The following is a 19,425-nucleotide window of genomic DNA, read 5'->3' on the forward strand; positions in this document are numbered from 1 at the left end:
TACAGACAATTGAAAAATGTTAGCCTTTATTACTAAACATTTGTTGAATGAAGTCATGGATGAAAAGGACTCCACTTAATTAACATACACCCCAACCCCATACACAAAGGAAACAGGCTATATCACATTTTCCTTTAGGTGTATCAGGATGGAGCCACCGCTCTTTCTCACAGCGGCAAAGGTTTCTTTAGCTCTGACTTTATGCAGCATAATCATGGCAAGTTCTGATCTAGTCTTGGGATACACACCGAACAAAATGCACCGCCTTCCCCCACCTCCCATCCCAACATCCACATAGAAGGAAAATCTTGTTACAAATAATGCCAAGGGAGACTCACAATATCCCCCATCCCAAAAAAATATATATCAATTACAACTGGAGTTCTTCACTTTACAGTGAAAAGCCTGACAGATACCACCATAACCAAGTAGTCAAGATTAACACCTTCAGAAACAAAACATACCAGCATTCCTTAGGGTACCTGATATAGAACCCTGAGGAGGACACATCACTTCTGTGGTTTTCTCACAGAAACTTCAAAACCTTAGTCTAATTATGAGAAAACATCAGACTATTCCACATCAAAGGACAGTCTACAAAAGAGCTGACTAGACCTCTTCAAAAGTGACAAGATCACGAAGGACAAGGATATAATGAGGAGCTGTCACAGATTGGAGGAGACTAAGGAGACATGAAATCTATATGCAGTGTGGGACCCTGGATAGATCTCAACAAAGCTTGCATTTCAGTTTTTAGAAAAGTCAAAGGCAGCCTCAAAGGAGAAAAGGATTAACAAAAGGTCCAACCAAGGGGTGCACGGAAAAGAGAAGACTAAACCCAGGAATTTCACTGACCAATTGGGGGTGAGAAAGATTTTTGAAAGGATTGAAGTCTAAGCTCCATTTCCTGCCATCTTTTTAAACCTGAGTACCAATGGTATAGTCACTTTCTCTCCTGCAACCCCATCCCCTCAAATTCAACCTAGAATAAAGAATAGGTCTGAGCCTGCTCAGCACAGTTTTGCAGCAGAATTTGCTCCTGCCATTTTCACTGGCTATCAAAATAAATATTAGGTGGCATAATACAGTAAAGTGCTTTTTAGACAAAATATGGCCTTTAAGTGGAATTGCCAAATTGGAACATAGGCCTCAGGTTCATAGGCCCTTGCTCCTCAGGGAAGAGGGGTTCCCATAAGCCCAATTTCAGTTAAGTTTGAGTTTTAAAGTTACACAGGAGTCCAAGTAAATCTTTTACTTTATATTTGGAGAAACCAGGCTTAGGCTCAGCCCATTGGGTGATTTAACAGAGCCACCATAGGATGTCATGCTGTCTTCTCTAAGCTGGTAGTAATGACCATAGCCTTACTGTGCCCACCAAGAATGAGACCAACTTACAAGGATTATCCAGCAGCAGACACGTGGGTCCCACCTAGACTTCTGAATCACACTCTCCTGACACTGAAGCCCAAGCGTCTCTACCCAGAAAACGTGTTCTGTAAGACTCAGGTACAGAGCAAACACTAAGATGCACTATTTTCGGTCAGACTGTGTGTGAATATGTGTGGGCAGGTGCACACTTGCGCAAGCATTAGGATTTTTCTTCTTTTATTTTTGAAGATTTATATATTTATTTTAGAGAGAGAAAAAGAGAGCACAAGTGGGAGGGGCAGAGAAAGACGGAGACAGAATTTCAAGAAGACTCCATGCTCAGCACAGAGCCCAACACAGGGCTTGATCTCATGACTCAGAGATCACAACTTGAGCTGAAACCAAGAATCAGACTTTGTTTACTGACTGAGCCACTCAGGCACCCCAGGGGTTAGGATTTCTAGGATATATCCATAGAATTGCTCAATATAATTTCCATTTACCTTCACTGTCCCCTTGCCTCTCTCCATTCTGGGTCCTTGCCCATGTCTCGTGATTTAAGGTCCATTCTATGCGCTATTTGGTCCCCCAACCTTTCCAAGCCTTCCTTCAGTGTACCTGGGATGAGACAGTAGTTATCTTGGTGCCAAGAGAATCCATTATGTATTCATTCACTCATGCACTGGAGACTCATGGGGCTCTGGGTACAAAGTTACACACAGGACAAGAGGTTTCCTTTCAGAGTTCACATAGGAGTAGGGGGAGACAGTCAATGAACCAGGACACCAGAAAACAGCAATAATGAGGAATATTGTGGGCAGGTGCACAATTTTTCTCTTTAAATTTTATTTTCATACTTCAAGGGGCAAGAGTATTGATCATCTGAGCTGAAATACTCTTCCAGAGATGAGCAAATTAGGATAGTGTGAAGAGGAGTAATAGGAGACCACTGTTGGTTGGGTGGTAAAGGAAGGTCCTATTTAAGGAGATCACCTTTAAACTGAGATCTACACAAGAGAGATCCATCCCAGCAAACATCTGGGGGAAGATGGTTCCAGGCAAGGGGGATAACTAGTTCAAGGGCCTGTAGGCAAGTTTAAACCTGGCAGATGAAGAAAGAGACAGTGGTGCTGGGTCACAGTGAGTGGAGGGGTAGGGAGTGGTCCCAGATGAATCCAGATCATGCAGGGTCTCATGGGGCATGGTAACTAGTGTGGGAAGATGCTGGGTGGTTCCAGATAGAGAAGTTATAGACTCTAACTTATGTTTTAAGCCAGTGTTTTCGGCTGTTGTGTGGAGAACAGACTGGGTGGGGTGGAGCAGAGGTGGGTAGAAATGGGTCACGAGATTGGAAACAGGGAGACCAGATTCAGAGGGTGTTGTCGTTAACCAGGTAAAGGATGATGGTGTTTGGGTTAGGGTGGTAGCGAAGAGAACGGTGGGTAGATTTTGGATATGTTTCAGAAGAAAAGCTGATAGAAATTGTTGATGGACAAGCTGTGGGGCATGAGAGAAACAGGGACTCAAGACTGCTCCTAGGTTTTCATCTTGAACACACTGATACATGGTAGTATCACTGGTCAAGATAAGAACCCTGGGAGAGGAAGGGGTTGGGGCTGGGGAATGGAGAGCTTTATTTCAGACATATTAAGTCTGAGATATTTATTAATGAACTGATGCCCTCATCTCATACTTTATATGTATCACCAGATGAAAAACTATGAGATCCCACACATTGCCTTCCTTTCCAGTTCCTTATTAAGCAGGAATAAAGAGAAAGATAACTGAATAAAATACTCAAATACTCGTCTCTTGTGAAACACTCTTATGTTCCAAAGTCTAGTAGTAGAGCCACATCCTTGCTGGGTAGGTATATGTAGCCAACCAATCACCGTGTCATACCAAACAACTGTTCAGGGGGCAAACTAATTAAAAATGTAATCCCATGATTTTCATCTTAATCTCTTTTTCCCATTAGCTCTGATCAATGCCCACAAATACAATTTAACAGAACAGTCATTTAGATAAATGACTGAAGGGGGTATTTAATTAGTCTGTTTGTTATGAACCAATTGATAACTGAAATCATATGCTAATTACCAAAAACCACACACTAATTTTAAAAGCATTTTTATTAGCATAAAAGCTATGTTCCTGTTATCAGATGCCATGTCCTTTCTATGTCACACACAGCAATTGTGCAAACCTGTTTCTCTTGACTTTGAGAAGTCAAGTTGCAGCATGCTGTGTAGGTAAACAGTGCACTTGAGAAATGTTTGCTCATCTTTACCTCACACTCTAACACAAGCAATAGTGAAAGTTGTACCAGTAAGAAGATTCCATGAACTTCTCAGCTATCTGGGAGCCTCTGCTGCACCTGCAAGAAAGAAAAACACTGATCAGGCCAGAAACGTAAACGACTAAGCAAAACTGAACGTGGAGATGTGAGGACTGATGAAGGGTGAACTTTGCAGCCTGTTCCAATGCCAAGGTGGTTGCTGAAGAAGATCTTGACTGTGTTCACTCAGTGTGCAAGCCAGGGGATACTCATTTGTTGACTATCTCTCTTCTGATCTATGGAAAAAATTCTGCTTTCAATCTCACAGCACATCCTAGGATGCAAAAATCCTTAAGTTTCTTCACATAAAAGAGATCTTCGTTTTTGTTTTTTTTTTAATTTATTTTTTATTGGTGTTCAATTTACTAACATACAGAATAACCCCCAGTGCCCATCACCCATTCACTCCCACCCCCCGCCCTCCTCCCCTTCTACCACCCCTAGTTCGTTTCCCAGAGTTAGCAGTCTTTACGTTCTGTCTCCCTTTCTGATCTTCGTTTAAAAAATAAAAGTCGTAGGGCAGCCCAGGTGGCTCAGGGGTTTAGCGCCGCCTTGGGCCGGGATGTGATCCTGGAGTCTCAGGATCGAGTCCCACGTGGGGCTCCCTGCATGGAGCCTGCTTCTCCCTCTGCCTGTGTCTCTGCCTCTCTCCTCTCTGTGTGTCTCTCATGAACAAATAAATAAAATCTTAAAAAAATAAAAATAAAAGTCGTAGCACCTGAGTGGCTCAGTCGGTTAAGTGACTCTTGATTTTGCTCAGGTCATGCTCTTGGGGTCCTGAGACCGAGCCTCACATTGAGCTCTGTGCTGAGTGCGGAGCCTGCTGGAGATTCTCTCTCTCCCTCTGCCCTTCTCCCCTGCTTGCTTGCTCGCTCTCCTTCTCGCTCTCAAAAAAATAAAAAATAAAAATAAAAATAAATGGCTCTGGTCATCTGTAACCTTTTCAGACCTTTAACAGTGCCTCCTGCACTTGGGTTTTCATTGTCGGTTCGATAAAGGGTGAGAAGTGTGAAGGATGGTGCCTGCCGCTGATGAAAACAAACAAGTTTCCTTCTGCTGGGCGTGACCTGACACAGCAGGAAAGGATACCAGACGGCAGGCGTCGGTGGTGGCTGGGCCCAGTTAATACAGAAGAAACCTTAGAGGAGAAGAAAATGGTTTTCAGGCTGCTAAGGCCGTCCGCACACACATTTTACGGCGATGAAGCCCTAGCTGCTAAGCATCGTCTCTGCCCACGGACTGCATCTGCCACTTCCAATAATAACCGGTTTGGGGGAGGGTTTGCAACATAAACTTTCTCGACCCGCCTCCCAGCCACGTCCCCCTACTCAGTCCCTCCGCCCCGCCCCCCCAGATCCCAGACCCCCCTACACACTCCAGAGAGCCCTCCCTTCGGTCCCCCTCTCACCAACAAGCCGCAGGTGGCCGAGCCTCGAAGCTACGCCGCACCACGAGCAAGAATCTGGAAGGGAAAAAGAGCAGAGAAGAGAGGCTCCCTGCATCCTTAGCATCCAACGAGCTCCAGGGCAACCGGAGAGGAAGTGACGTGACCGGCACCGGAAACGGAAGCGGGACGCGGGTCGGCACCGCCGCCATGTTGTGTGTGGCGAATGAGGGCTGAGGTGTGCGCCCTGGGCTCGGAGCTCCAGTTGTCCCCCGCGGAGATGGTGAATCCTCCCTCACTGTCCTTCTGTCCTTCTGTCCTTCTGTCGAGGATTCACTGAGCTCGCTGGTGCCCGGCACCGCGGGTGCGCCGGGAATCCGTGAACAGGAGCGACCCGGCGCTTTCCCTCCTGAGTTTGGTTCAAACCCAGCGGCGGACGCGGGAGCACGAAGCCTCTAATACGTGGGCGCCGCTGGTCTCGGGCGTCTCCGGAGGCTCGTTGGACTTAGGCTGCTCGGGTTAGGGCCTCGGGTGCGCGGCCGGGCGGGCAGGTAGTGGGGAGGCAGGCGTGGTGACGGCGCGGGCTGCCGCCTGGGTGAAAGGCCGCGAACCGCGCGGTGGAGGAGGACGCACGACAAGCCGAGTTGGCGAGGAGCCTGGGTCTAGAGGAGCGCGGGCCGCGGCATGTGCCCGTTTGCACTTGCAGGTGAAAGCCTGAGCCGGACGCCTGTGCCCTGGGTCCCACGGACGGGGATGAGAGCGGAGCAGGAGCTCGGGGAGACTGCCTGGTGGAGGGAGCGTGACCTGCGAAGGAGGCCCCGGAGGGCCCCCGAGAGCGCCTCTCCCCTCCTGGGGGCGCTGGAAGAGGAGCCGGGAGCCTCGGGAGGAACCCCGGGAGAGGGTGGGGGAGAGGGTGGCATCGCAGACGGCGAGGGAGGAGCCCGTCGGGCTGTAGGCTGGATCCGTCTTCTTGAGAAATTAGGTGAAGGCCGAGGAATGGCAGGCCCTACACCTGCGCTGCCATCAGCCAGGGCCGCTCCCAGCCTGGAGGAGTTGAGGACCAAGGGCGGCAGATGGCGGGAAAATGGACACAAATGAGCATGCACAGGTCTTCCAGGAAATCACCTGGGAGGAAACGAGAAGGACACTGGGAGGAAGATATTATTATTATTTTTAAGATTGGGGAAATATAAGTTTGTTTAGATACTGATGAGAAGGAGCCAGAGATTTTTTTTTAAGATTTTATTTTTTTCATGAGAGATACACACAGAGAGAGAGAGAGAGGCAGAGACACAGGCAGAGGGAGAAGCAGGCTCCACGCAGGGAGCCCGACGTGGGACTCGATCCCTGGTCTCCAGGATCAGGCCCTGGGCTGAAGGCGGCGCTGAACCACTCAGCCACTCAGGCTGCCCAGGAGCCAGGGATTTTTAATGTTGATCAGCCCATGACCAAATGGATCCATGCCCAAGAATACTTTATGAAGAGGAAGAAGACAGGATGGGAGGAGAGGGGCCTGCGGAGGACAGCTGGAAGGACTCCCCTCAGGTAGTGACCCTGAGACAGGAAGATGGAAGGGGGGCAGGCCCAGGTAGAGTCATAGGATCTGTGATGTTGAGCATGTTGTGCACTTCGCAAATCCAGGGGGCACTACTGCCTGCAGCAATAGTAACCGTGACTGTTTGGGGGCAGATGATAGTAAAGAGCTTTGAGGAAAGGGTGCTCCTTCCTAATTCACACAAAGTGGCCACAGCAGCCATCGGTAGGGGAAGTCTGGTGCTGGAAGTTGAGGTACCCTACGTTCACTGTATGTATTCGGCCTGGGAAAAAGAGGTGAAATCATCCAAGGAAGGGAATCGAGCCTCTGAAAGGTTTGTGGACAGTGGAGATGTGCATGGGTGTTGAGGGGAAGGCGGAGAAGAGCAAGCTGATTTTAGCCATTTAGGTCCCAGACAGATAGGTCTCTATCAGCGGTGGATGAAATCACCAGTGTTCTCCTCTCACTATCCTGCATTTCTGGCAAACAGAGGTAGCTTTTGGCTCCTGGTATAATGTCTGGGCAGGCGAATTGGAATGATCTAAATTTTGCTGATCCTCTTGTGTCCTACTGCAAACCTGTTTTCCATTTCTTGTGAAGGACACTGGGCAGCTGCCCTTATTTTACATCGAAATTTGTGTGTGTGTGTGTGTGTGTGTGTGTATGTGTGTGTGTGAAAATGGAACCAGAGGCCAGCTTTTAAAAATGCACCAGGGCTGCTTCTTCCAAGAAGATGGTGTAGATATACCCCTCGTTCTCTCACAAAGTATAATGAAAAATGTGTATAAAACAAGCATAAGACTGTGGCCTTTTTGAGCACATTATGGAGCTACGCTAATCAAGACAGCACAGCATTTTCATAAGTAATGTGCAAACATGAGTGGGAAGAATAGTGAACCTAGAAATAGACCCACATATATTTAGTAAATTGATAAATATTACAAATCACTTCAAAGGGAGAGGGTATAATGTTTAACAAAAGATGCTGGAACAATTGGACAACCATATGCAAAAAAGAAACAGAGAAGAACATTGACCCTTAACCACATACAAAACAATTCAAAATGAATCATAAGCCAAAACATAAGGGCTTGAACTATAAAACTTCTAGAGGAAAACACAAGAGATTTTAGTGTGTTTGTGTTTGGTTAAGTATTTCACAAAAACTATGAACACTTGAAAAAAATCAATAAAATGGAATTTGTTTATATTTTTTGCTCTTCAGAAAGCCCCATTCAGAAAACGAGAAATCAAGCCACTGAGATAGTAGTTGCAGAACACGTATCCAACAGAAGACTCCTAATACAGATTTTTAAAAGTTTACAACTCGCAAGACAAGAAACCAAATAGAAAATGGGCAAAATATTTGAACAGCTACTTCACCAAGGAAGATACACAGATGCCAAATAAGTCCATGAAAAGATGCTTAATATCTTTATTCATTAGAGAAATGCAAATTAAAACCACAATGCGCTAGGAACACACACCTATTAGAATGATTAAAATTAAAAAGACTGACGATGCCAAGTGCTGGAAAGCATGTGGAATAATTAGAGCTCTCGTTGCTGATGGGAATGTCACATGGTACGTTTTCCAACGGTACAAAATGGAAAGCATGTTGGCAGTTTCTTGAAAAGCCAAACATACAGCAACTATAGAACCTCACCGTTCCATTCCTAGATATTTACCCAAGGAGAATGAAAGTGTATGTCCACCCAAAGACTTCCACACAAATGTTCAGGGCAGGTTTAATAGCCTCAAACTGGAAACAACCCAAATGATAAATAATAAGGGAATGGATATACCCACTGTAGAGTATCCCTATGATGGGATACTACTCAGTAATAAAAAGGAATGATGGGTTGATATACCTACCAACGTGAATGGATCTCAAAATAATTGTGCTGAGTGAAAGAATCCAAACGAGAAAGAAAAAGTGCAGACTTACAGTTAAATAAAATTCTAGAAAACTCAAGCTAATCAATAGTGACAAATCAGCTCATTGATCATCCGGGAGTTAGGAGATGGGGAAAGGTAGGATGGGGCGATTACACAGGGACACATGGAAACTGGGGGTGGTGGATATGTTCATTATCTTAATCGTGAAGGTTTCATAAGTGTACACATGCATCCAAACCTATCAAGTTGTACATTTTTATATGTTCAGTTTATTAGAGGCCACTCTAATAAGCTTTAAAGAGAACCCACTGCTGAGCTTCATCAAATCTTGTATTTGTTTCTGATTTTTTCCCCCTCACCCATACACCTCCCAAACCTATTTCCCTCCATGCCCCAGATATACACACTAGGAAATGGAACTTGATACTTATGATTCTCATGCCTGATTTTCTACTTTACTACATTAAGTCATTACCTATAAATATCATATAACATTGTTTCGTATTAACATTTTTCATGAATGGAATATCTATCATTCTGTAACTTGCTTTCTTTGTTCATTATATTGACAAATACATTCTTTAACAAATGGGCAAGTATTATTATTTTACAGACAGAGACACTGAAGTTCCATGATTAAATAAGTTGTCCAAAGTGAGTGATGGAGGCAGAATTAAACCAGACCTGACCAAAATCAAAGTCAGAGCTTCAAAAAGTGCCTACAGGTTCTCGAAAGGGCGGGAGCTTTCCCTCTGGGGCCCCCTTGATTGTGCTCCTGGCACTGCCATGAGTGGTGCCCTCCTAGGCTATTCTGAACCTCTCTGGTCTGCCTGGCACTCAGGTTGCGTTGGGCCTCTCCTTGCCTATCCTACTATGCTTGTCCAGAATCAAAGCTCAGCCCCTTTGCCCTGTGTTGCTCCTTCAACTTGGTTCTCCCTGCCCTAAGCAATCCCACCTCTTGTCCTGATAGGGGTTCTTAACCGCTATCATGCTGGGGACCCCTTTGGCACTCGAGTGAAGCCTGTGGGCACCGCACGATAATATTTGTAAATGCCTGCAATATGTAAGATTACAGTTATGTTGAAATCCTATTATCAAAATATTTTTCAAATTGTGATAGAGTGATGTGTATGCTTCTTTGTCAATGCCTTACAAAACAAGTTCTAGCAGTGGGTTTAATAGCCAATTTCGAATGAGCATGAGCCTAGACTTTATTTCAACATATCTGCAACAACTATGATATGAAAAGATCTGATTTCTATCGATGGGACTGATAATATTACTGTGGTTTGTTGCTACTCTTCAAAATGGAGGGCTAAAGTTTTGGGTAGTGGTTGGTGAACATATAAATACATTTTTCTCCATCTAAGTTCACAGAACCCCCGAATTTCTTCCAGAACCATATGAGGGGTTCCATGCACCCCATGATAAAACTCCCTGGATTTGCACCTCACTAGAGAGAGGAATCACCCGTTGGAGGGTGGGGTGGGATGGAGCTTGGGAGCTGCCGGCTTCCCAGGCAGGCAGAAAGCTGATCCCAGTGCCCTGAGTTTGATGTTAACGACAATCATTTCTCCATTTCCCTGATCAAGAGCTACAGCGGGGCCCCCGTGCACTGCTTCACATGCTGAGGCACTTCAAAACCAGATGCCTGGCAAGAATAACTCTTAACTCTTAGATTTAAGGTAGAGCATGATATCAAAGGCCTGCGCAAAGCTTTGCAAATTTCAATTTTCAGTGATCTATCTAATTCTATGGGGCATTTGTTACCGACACATTTTTTTCCAAAGAGAATTATTTTATGACTTAATGTGAAAGTAACCTCCCAGGAAACCCCTGCTTTCACCAAAGCCCCTGGCAGGGCCCTTCTGGCTCCTGGCCTCAAAGAACGCCCCGCAGTTTGCAGGGAACCCACGGGGCCTGCTTTAAACAGATCAGGCACTGTGTTTTGTCATTTGTGAAGCTCACCGCGTTTGCAATCCTGCTCTCGAAAGTCTCCCTGAGGCTCAATTAACTGCTGACAATTTCTTCTAGCGTGACAGGGCCCTGGGCCCTCTTCTCTCTGCCTCATTATTTTATGTATTTTGAAATGCTGACTTTTTAAGTTAAAGATCAATTTTACTGCTTTTTTTTTTGTGTGTGTGGAAGAGAGAGAAGCATGCTTGCTCTTAGGAAAATTTGAAAACAGAGGTAAGAAAAAAAAAAAAAAAGAAAAAACTCCAATGTGATTGTACTAATTTATACCCCATTGGCAGCATGTGAGAATTCCAGGGCCATATCTTTATCAACATTTCCTGTCACTTTTATTTTAGCCAATTATGTTCACATTTGCATTCTATGTGTTAATTGGTCATTTGGACATCCTCTTTTTAAAATGCCTGTTCAAATCTTTCACGCATTTTTCTTTTGGGTTTTCTGCCTTTTTCTTATTGGTTTGCAGGAATTTGGCATAAATCCTGGAAATACAACAATATAACAACATTCTTTTCTCAGGTGTATGAATTGCAACTACCTTTTCCAAACCTGGGTTTGCCTTTTTACTGTCTTTAACAATGTCTTTTAATGAACAAAAGATCTTCACTGAAATAAAGTCCAATTTTTTTTCCTTTGGGGTTGTTGCTACTGTTAAGATTTTGTAAGCAAGAATTTGGGCAGCCTCACTGAAATTAAGATGCATTGATGTAGTGTTTGTTCTGCTTGGCCTGTCCTGTGCAGGCCTCATGCACACAGGAGAGGCCTGTGTTGTTGGGAAAGCACATGCCCACTGAAGATATAATGCAAGCCACATGTGTCATTTAAATTTTTCTAGAAGCCACATTTAAGAAAAGTAAAAAAGTAACACGTGAAATTAATTTTGGTGGCATATTTTGTTTAACCCAATATATCCTGGAATCTAGGTCACTTCAGTATTTTAAAATTTTCCTTGCTTTAGTTTTTAAATTTAAATTTTAGTCATACTAGCTACACTACAAGTGCTTCATCGACACATTTGTGTGGTGGCTATTATATTGGACAAAACAGGTTGGGAGGTTGACAATGAGCTCTGGAGGCAAATGACCTAGGTTCCAGTATGGCTCCACCACTTAATAACAATAGCTAGTATCTATGGACTGCTTCTTCCACACAAGGCTCTGCCCATAAGAACCAAAGATATTGAGTACCTGAGACATACCAAGTGCTGTGCCTGTATTGTCTCATTCAGTCCTTCCAAAATCTTATGAGGTAATATTCTCACCTCCCCATGGTTTTAATTTTCTATACGAACTTGGCTTAGCTATAGCGCCCAGGTGCTTGATCAAACAGCAGTCTAGATGTTGCTGTGAAGGTGTATTTTTTTAGATATGATGATAACCATTTAAATTAACAGAGTGTGGGCAGCCCTGGTGGCTCAGCGGTTTAGCACCGCCTTTGGCCCAGGGTGTGATCCTGGAGACCTGGGATCGAGTCCTGCGTCGGGCTCCCTGCACAGGGCCCACTTCTCCCTCTGCCTGTGTCTCTGCCTCTCTCTCTCTCTCTCTCTCTCTCTCTCAGATAAATAAGTAAAATCTTTAAAAAAAAATTAACAGAGTGAGTAAGCCAATCACCCTCCATAAGGTGAGGGGTCTTATCTAATCAAATGAATGCCTTAAGAGAAAAGACTAAGGTCCCCAAACAAGAAGGAATTCTGTCTCCAGATTGCCTTTGGACTCAACACTGAAACATGGACTACTTTTGGAATTTCCAGCTGCCAGCCAACCCTACAAATTTTGCATTTTCTTGCCCCCACAATCACATGAGCCAGGTCTTTAAAATAAAATCTCTCTCTCTCTCTCTCTTTCTCTGTCTCTCTCTCTCTCTCACACACACACTATATATATATATATATATATATATATATATATATATATATATACACACACACACACACACCCATACTCTTAACCCCCTTGCTACTTCCATTAATTTGGAAAATTGCTTGACTTCTCTAGGTTTCAGGGGTTTTTTTATTGTCAAACTAAGACAAATAATAGTACCTATCCAATAAGATTGTTGTAGAGACTGCTTAAGACAATATAGTGCACCTGGCACATAGTAAATCCTCAATAAAAATTATCATTATTTGTTGATGCCTTCCATATCAGAAAACATTGAGCAGAACTTATTACTGGTTGCACTGTAGACATGAAAGGATTACATGAAAAGACAAAGTCTAGAAAAGTAGATTATGTTAGGCTTATTGATGATCTTTATTACAGGCACCTTGAAAATAAATTTTTGCTATGTTCATGTCAATAAAAATCCCTATTTTTCAGGGAGTCCCTACCATGTGCCCTGCATTCACATTTCAGCATGTACTGAAATCCTCACATTCATCCTACTGGGGAGGTGTCATGGTCATTTTCCAGTTTTCAGATGAGAAGCTGAGGCTCTGAGTGACTGGGAAACTCATTCAGCTTCTAAATGACAATGTCTCAGGGAAATAATTTCCCGTAGCCATCATATCATCAAACCATCAGGTTATTTGTTCTCTTTAATAATCCTCTACAAAGCAGCACATAAGTGAATTGAAATTAACATCAAGTCCTTGTGGGGAAATTGAAAACTTAATCATTCCCTTCTTCTCCCTCATTTTTATCTACTGCTGGGTGCACACATTTGTAATTCAGCTTCGAAACTGTCATGCGATCTTATATTTTTTTCTTTGCTATTTTGCGTAGGTAATCCTGAAGAGGATTTTTCACATTATTGTGTATGATCAAAATTGAATGTAGCTTGTAAAGAAAAATGAATTAATAACTGAGAGAGCCTTGTGTTCTTTGAAAACATTTGTTGTCAAATGAAAAGAGACTTTAGAATGTCAATACATTTTATTTTGTTTGTTCCCCACCCCCTTCATCCTTGTAATCTTCCCGTACATTTCAGATTGCTTTAATCCACAGATTAATTTTAAGGTATTTTTCTGAGTTACGTTCATAAATGTCAGGCTTTATAGAAAGATTATTTTTGCATGTTTTAATACATTTTTCTCTTTTATTCCCCTTTCTTTGATGTCAGGGCTGTATAAATCCAGTTTAATATGACTTTCATTTGTGAGGCTTAACACAGAAACCATTATAAGGCTGAACCAAACCTCCTTCTGTTTTTCAATGATTATCTTTTTCTGTCAAAATGAACCAAGCCCTCTGGTCTAAGGATTTGTACAAAAAATAAGTAAAAAAAGAAAGAAAGAAATCAAAGCTTAGAGGGTGAGCTTAGATTGTATCTAAGTGCTCCTTTATCTTCGCATCCAGACTTCTGTGAAGTGCTTTCCACAGACTGGTTACATTGGATATCGAACAGAGTATGTATTCTTGAGTGGTAATTCTATCAGGTTTATTCTGAGTCTGGATATTGCAATAATTCCTTACCACATGGTTTTTAACCTCTGAGCCCTGACACATCTATGTCATGATTTTTGCCCAGCATAGTTCCATTGGGCTGTTTTAAATTATTTAGACTCTAATTTATATTGGAATAGATATGTTCGTAACTGGACCATCAACATCTGTATTTCAGTGAAAATGCTGTGCAATGACCTAGGGAGTTATCAAATGGCCACTCCCCTGAGATATGGTACCTCTTCCTTTTTGTGATCTCTGAACTTTCTCTCATTCTTAGGAATAAATCTTTGCTCCATCTCCTAGAACTAACAAGATAACAGCAGAATTGCAGATCATGTGCTTGCAAGAGTCTGGATTTATTATGCTCAAATTACAATCCATGCATATTAATTAAGCTCCTGCTATGCGCAAAGCTTTGTTCCAGACCCTGTGTATAAAGATAAGCATGGTACCCTTAAATATCCAACCCTGAGGTATAATTTACTATGGCTTTTCTTGGGGTTAGTTAAGCAATGTACATCAAAGCCTTAAAAATATGCATATCCTTGAATCAGGTAACTCCACCTTTAAAAATCTAACTTAGGAAAGTAAATGAAGACGTGGGCAAATATTTAGCCAAAAAGATGCTCATCGCAGTTGTTTAGAATATTGAAAATTGAGAAACAGCCTAAATGTTCAATAGTAAGGATTGAAGCACCCATATGAATTAAAGCATCCATATGTCCATGCAATATAGCCATCACGAATGAGATTGCAGGTTATTGACATGGAAAGACATTAACCGTATATTGCCACATGCGGAAAGAAAAGGATATAGTGGGGATATGGTGTATGATTCAATTTTTGTAAATGAATATATGAATATATTGTACTCTTAGGGAGAAGGCCAGATGGATATTACACAAGTGAAAAGAGTCCAATATCTTTGGGTGGTAGGATCATGGGTGATTTTTACTTTTCTTCTCTTTGCTTTGCTCATCTGTGTTTTCTAACTTTTCTCCAGAGACTAGCTGTTGTTTTTGAAATCTGAAGATTCTATAAACAGTATTTTAAATGAAAAATAAATGAGAAGGTCTGCCTGTGGCCCATACAGGGCAGCAGGCTGTGCAGAAGGACATACTTTGGTGGACATTCAGTGTTCAAGGAGCCACTGCAGGTGCCCTGTCTACACTTTGCTGTGACCCTCTGGCCTCCCTCATTTGACCCTTCCTGCCCTGCCCGTGGCTTTCTTTCCTGGCTTCAGAAAAGCGATATCCTCCTTCCTGCTCAGTACAAATTGCAGAACAGCCAGCTGGACACTGGCTTAGCTAAATCTGAGTCTGTTTTTCCTTCTGCAACAAGACATCTAGCACCTTGGTGTCTGGACCTGGTCTAAGGAAATCTCTACGTGGCAGGGTCCCAGATAAAAGACAGTCCCTGAATTAGGAACTCTGAGTCCACAGGGGATCCTGTGGCGACAGAGACAATACCAGCGCTGGAATATGAGATCATGGCTCTCTATTCCCCACAGGGCAAAATGAAATTGGTCATCGCCACATGACTTGCTGCGGTCAATGGACAGAACAGGACAGTAATTAGTGGACATGACATGATTACACCCTTGAACTGTGTTTGGGCGCTGGACCTGTCTCTTATGCTCAGTGATTCCTACGAGAAGACATGCACCAAGTAGCCACCACTCCTTCAATTCGGGCACCAGGGTAAGACACTAGAGTAGACTGCCCACGCCAAATAGCCAGAGTGGCCACCAACAAGTGGCCAGAGGAAGATGAAGGGCATATCAAGCAGATCTGAACCCAACCTGCAGCCTGGACAAACTGGTGCCTGGAGCTAGGGGTTCAGTCCAATGCAGCCAGGTGGCAACTGACCTGCTGACCTTGAGTATGAGAATAAAGTATTACAATCTTAAATCACTGGAGTACTGGGGTGATTGTTACACAGCATCATAGAAATAGCTGGCTTAGACTATTTCTTCTCCTCTTCCTTTCTCCTTCCCTTCTAAAAATATTTGAGCAGCAATTATGTGCCAGGGGCTGGAGCTATGAGACGATGCATAGACAGTCTGATCTTCCCAACAATGCTGTGTAATAGATTTATCACTGTCATCTGTGTTCTACAGATGTGGAAATACTGCACAGAGAGGTTAAGTCACCAGCAGGAGGCCACAGAGCCAGCAAGTGGCAGAGCCGGAGAGGAAACCCAGGCACTCTGGCTCCAGAATCCCCACTCACACCTAGTCTACTCCAGGCCTCCGTGGTCACTCTGAGTCAGAACCACCTTCTTGTTGGGGACCAATGTCCAGCCCATGGGTTGGCTGTGACTGTGGAGGGGGAACAAATAGGCTGTCAAAAAGCAGCTTCCTCCGTCGCCCTCCACCTTTCCCCAAGTTCTCAGAGGAGATTTAGCTTCACTGACATGATTACATAGGGCAGCAATTGGCAAAATAACCTTCTGTGGACCAAATCTACCTGTTATTTGTCTCCGTATGGTCCACAAGCTAAAAATGAGTCTTAACATTGTGGTTGGAATCAAACAATCAAAAGAAGACTATTTTTTGACACTTCAACATTACATGAGATCCAATTTTTCTTTGTTTTTAAACAGACTGTATTCTTTGGATCGATTTTTAGTTTAAAGGAAAATAGTACTAGAGGTACAGAATTTCCAGCCACTCCCTTACCACCAACCACTCATTTTTCCTATTGTTATTAACTTGCATTAATGGGGTACCTTGGTTACAATGGATGAGCCAATATTGATGCATTATTATCAACTATAGTTTACCATTAGGGCTCACTCTTGGTGGTGTGCATCCTAGAGGTTCGAAAAAATGTATAATGACTCCTGTCCACCAGTTATGGTATCACACGGAGTACTTTCACTGCCCTACAAATTCTTTGCATGTGTGCATAGCCTCCCTTTATTCACCCCTCCCTCCTTCCGCTCAAATCCCCGGTGTCCACTGATCATTTTACTGTCTCCATAGTTTTGTCTTTCCTAGAATATCACACAGCTGGAATTGGGTAGTATGCAACCCCCTCAAATTGGTTTCTTCCTTAGTAATATGCATTAAGTCTCCTCCATGTCTTTCCATGGCTTGTTAGCTCATCTCTTTTTAGAGCTGAATAAGATTCTATTGTCTAGATGTACTACAGGTCATTTCTCCATTCACCTATTGCAGGACATCGTGGTTGTTTCCAAGTTTTGGCAATGATGAATCAGGCTGCTAGAAACATCCGTGCACAGATTTTATGCGGACATGCATTTTCAACTTATTTGGGTAAATACCAACGAGCACAATTGCCGAACTGGACGGTGAAAGCGTGTTTAGTTTTTGTTAGAAACCGCCAAAATGTCTTACAAAGTGGCTGTACCATTTTGCATCCCCACATCCCTCATTTTGCAAAGAATGAGAGTTCTTGTGACTCCACATCCTTCCCAGTGTGTGGTGTTGTCAATGGTTTGGATTTCAGCCATTCCAATAGGCTTGTGGTGGTATCTCCTTGTTATTTTTACCTGTTAATTCCCTAATGGCTTAGGGGGTTGAACAACTTTTCATATGCTTACCTGCCTTCTGTACCTTTTCTTTGGTGGGCTGTTGGTCCAGATCTTCTGCTCATCTTTTTTCCTTAACAGGGTTGTTTGTTTTCTTATTGTTAAGTTTCGAGACTTCTTTACATATTTTGGGCACCAGTTCCTTCATCATTGGATGGATTTTGCAAATATTTTCTCCCAGTCTGTGGCTTTTCTTTTCATTCCTGTAACGATGAACTTTACATTTTAATATCCATAAATAAAATGTGACTGGAACACAGACATGCTCATTCGCTTACCCATTGTCTGTGGCTAATTTCACGCTACACCAACACAGTTTGCGACAGAGTCCAACCACCTTCCCAGCCTAAAAGATTTACCAGTTGCCCCTTTCCAGAGAAGTTTACCCATCCCTGATTTAGGGCATCATCTCCATGCCCTCCTTAATGGGCCCGTTAGCGTCATAAAAGCAACTTTCATGGGCAATTACCCATCAGAAACTCCCTTCTGGGGTTGCTAACTTGAAGTGCACCAAATTCTGGCCCAACTGGCCACTTTTCTCTTGGTGCTGTTACTCTCTCCTGGCTTGGTTTTGACTCCAGCCGGCCTGGCTCAAGGGAGCGGAGAGAGCACTGCTGGGGCATCCTGAACTGTCCCACCTGTGGGGCTGTCTATGTTTTTTGTCTCCTCCCTGGGGGTCCAGCCCGGACCCCTCAGTCTCCCACACCCCTCCCTCTCCCCCCAGCAGCCACATCTTCGTGGTGTGAGGAGTCGATCGCCCCCTGCAGGTGAATCTATGTTACTGCAGGGGCATCATCTGGAGGTTCCAGCACCCCCCAGCCTCTCCTCTCAGCATCATCTGGAGGTTCCAGCACCCCCAGCCTCTCCTCTCAAGGGGGTCCCCGTCCCAGCCCGCCCCCACGGGCTCACTCTGGGCATTAAATTCCTGCCCTCCTCCCCTGCAAAGTTTTAAGGATGACACTGCGAGGAGAGGAGATCTCTCTCATCCCGGTTTCTCCTCCCAACACCACTAATCAATTCCAGCTCAGGGCTATCAGATCATTGAAACCGGCTCCATGTCATTTGCCATTTTCCAGTCTCCACCTAGCTGCCAGACTGAGTCCCCCACCACCCCCCTTCTGTATTTCTTGCCTTTTGATTTTTTTTTTTTCGTGTCTTTAACATTTGGTCCTTCTTTTTTTTTTTTTTTTTCTTTTCCAATAAGTGAAAAAAATGTAAATCTAGAAAAATGTGGGCAGACGTATGCTCTTTTTCTTGCGAAGTTTTCCCTCTTTAACTATAATAGTGTGACAAGCGAAGAGAAACAGAGAGACTTACACATTCTGTCTGGTATCCCATCTCCTGCCAGTTATTTCTGACTGTTGGCATCCGAGGCAAATCAATTTTTCCCCGCACATGCATCCTCTGCCTCCCGCGGAGCGCGGGCGCTCAGACAGGCCCTAGCCTGCCTCGCTCCTGGCTACTCATTAACATAATTTACTCTACCTTACTGAGCACTTACTATGTGCCAGCACCCCGGTAAGTGCCTTCACATTTCAAGGCACTGAAAAGAAGACAAGCTAGGTGGCTCTCTGCCCCCACTTCCCCTTATTGTACGTGGAATAACTGGGTGATAAACCTAGACTCTGAAATCCGGTGGCTCGAGTTCAAATCCTGGCTTTGCCACTCATCAGCTGTGTGACCTTGGGCATGTCACCTCACCTTTTTGAACCTTGGTTTCCTCATCTATAAAAGGAAGATTCGTGGGGTGCTTGGGTGGCTCAGTCCATTAAGCGTCTGATTTGGGGTAGGGCCATGATCTTGGGGTCCTGGGATTGAGCCCTGACTGGCTCCCTGCTCAGTAGGGAAACTGCTTGTCCCTCTGCCCTCTCCCTCTCCCCCTACTCCTGCTCTCTTTCTCTCTCTCAAATAAATAAATAAAATATTTTGAAAAAATAAATAAAATGAGGACTCATAATAGTGTTTCTCTCACAGGGTTGCTCTGAGG

At 43.9% G+C, this 19,425-nt stretch overlaps 1 long non-coding RNA gene across 1 annotated transcript; it reads left to right on the top strand.

The window, feature by feature from the left end:
- Nucleotides 1-5,197: 5,197 nt before the first annotated feature.
- LOC119864232 lies at nt 5,198-8,844 on the top strand. Its single transcript, XR_005373485.1, has 2 exons — nt 5,198-5,608; nt 5,797-8,844. It is a non-coding gene; the product is annotated as an uncharacterized LOC119864232 (long non-coding RNA).
- The last annotated feature ends 10,581 nt before the right edge of the window (nt 8,845-19,425 follow it).

The sequence above is a fragment of the Canis lupus genome, chromosome 18 (assembly GCF_011100685.1).
Source record: "Canis lupus familiaris isolate Mischka breed German Shepherd chromosome 18, alternate assembly UU_Cfam_GSD_1.0, whole genome shotgun sequence".
NCBI classification, from domain to species: Eukaryota; Metazoa; Chordata; class Mammalia; order Carnivora; family Canidae; genus Canis; species Canis lupus.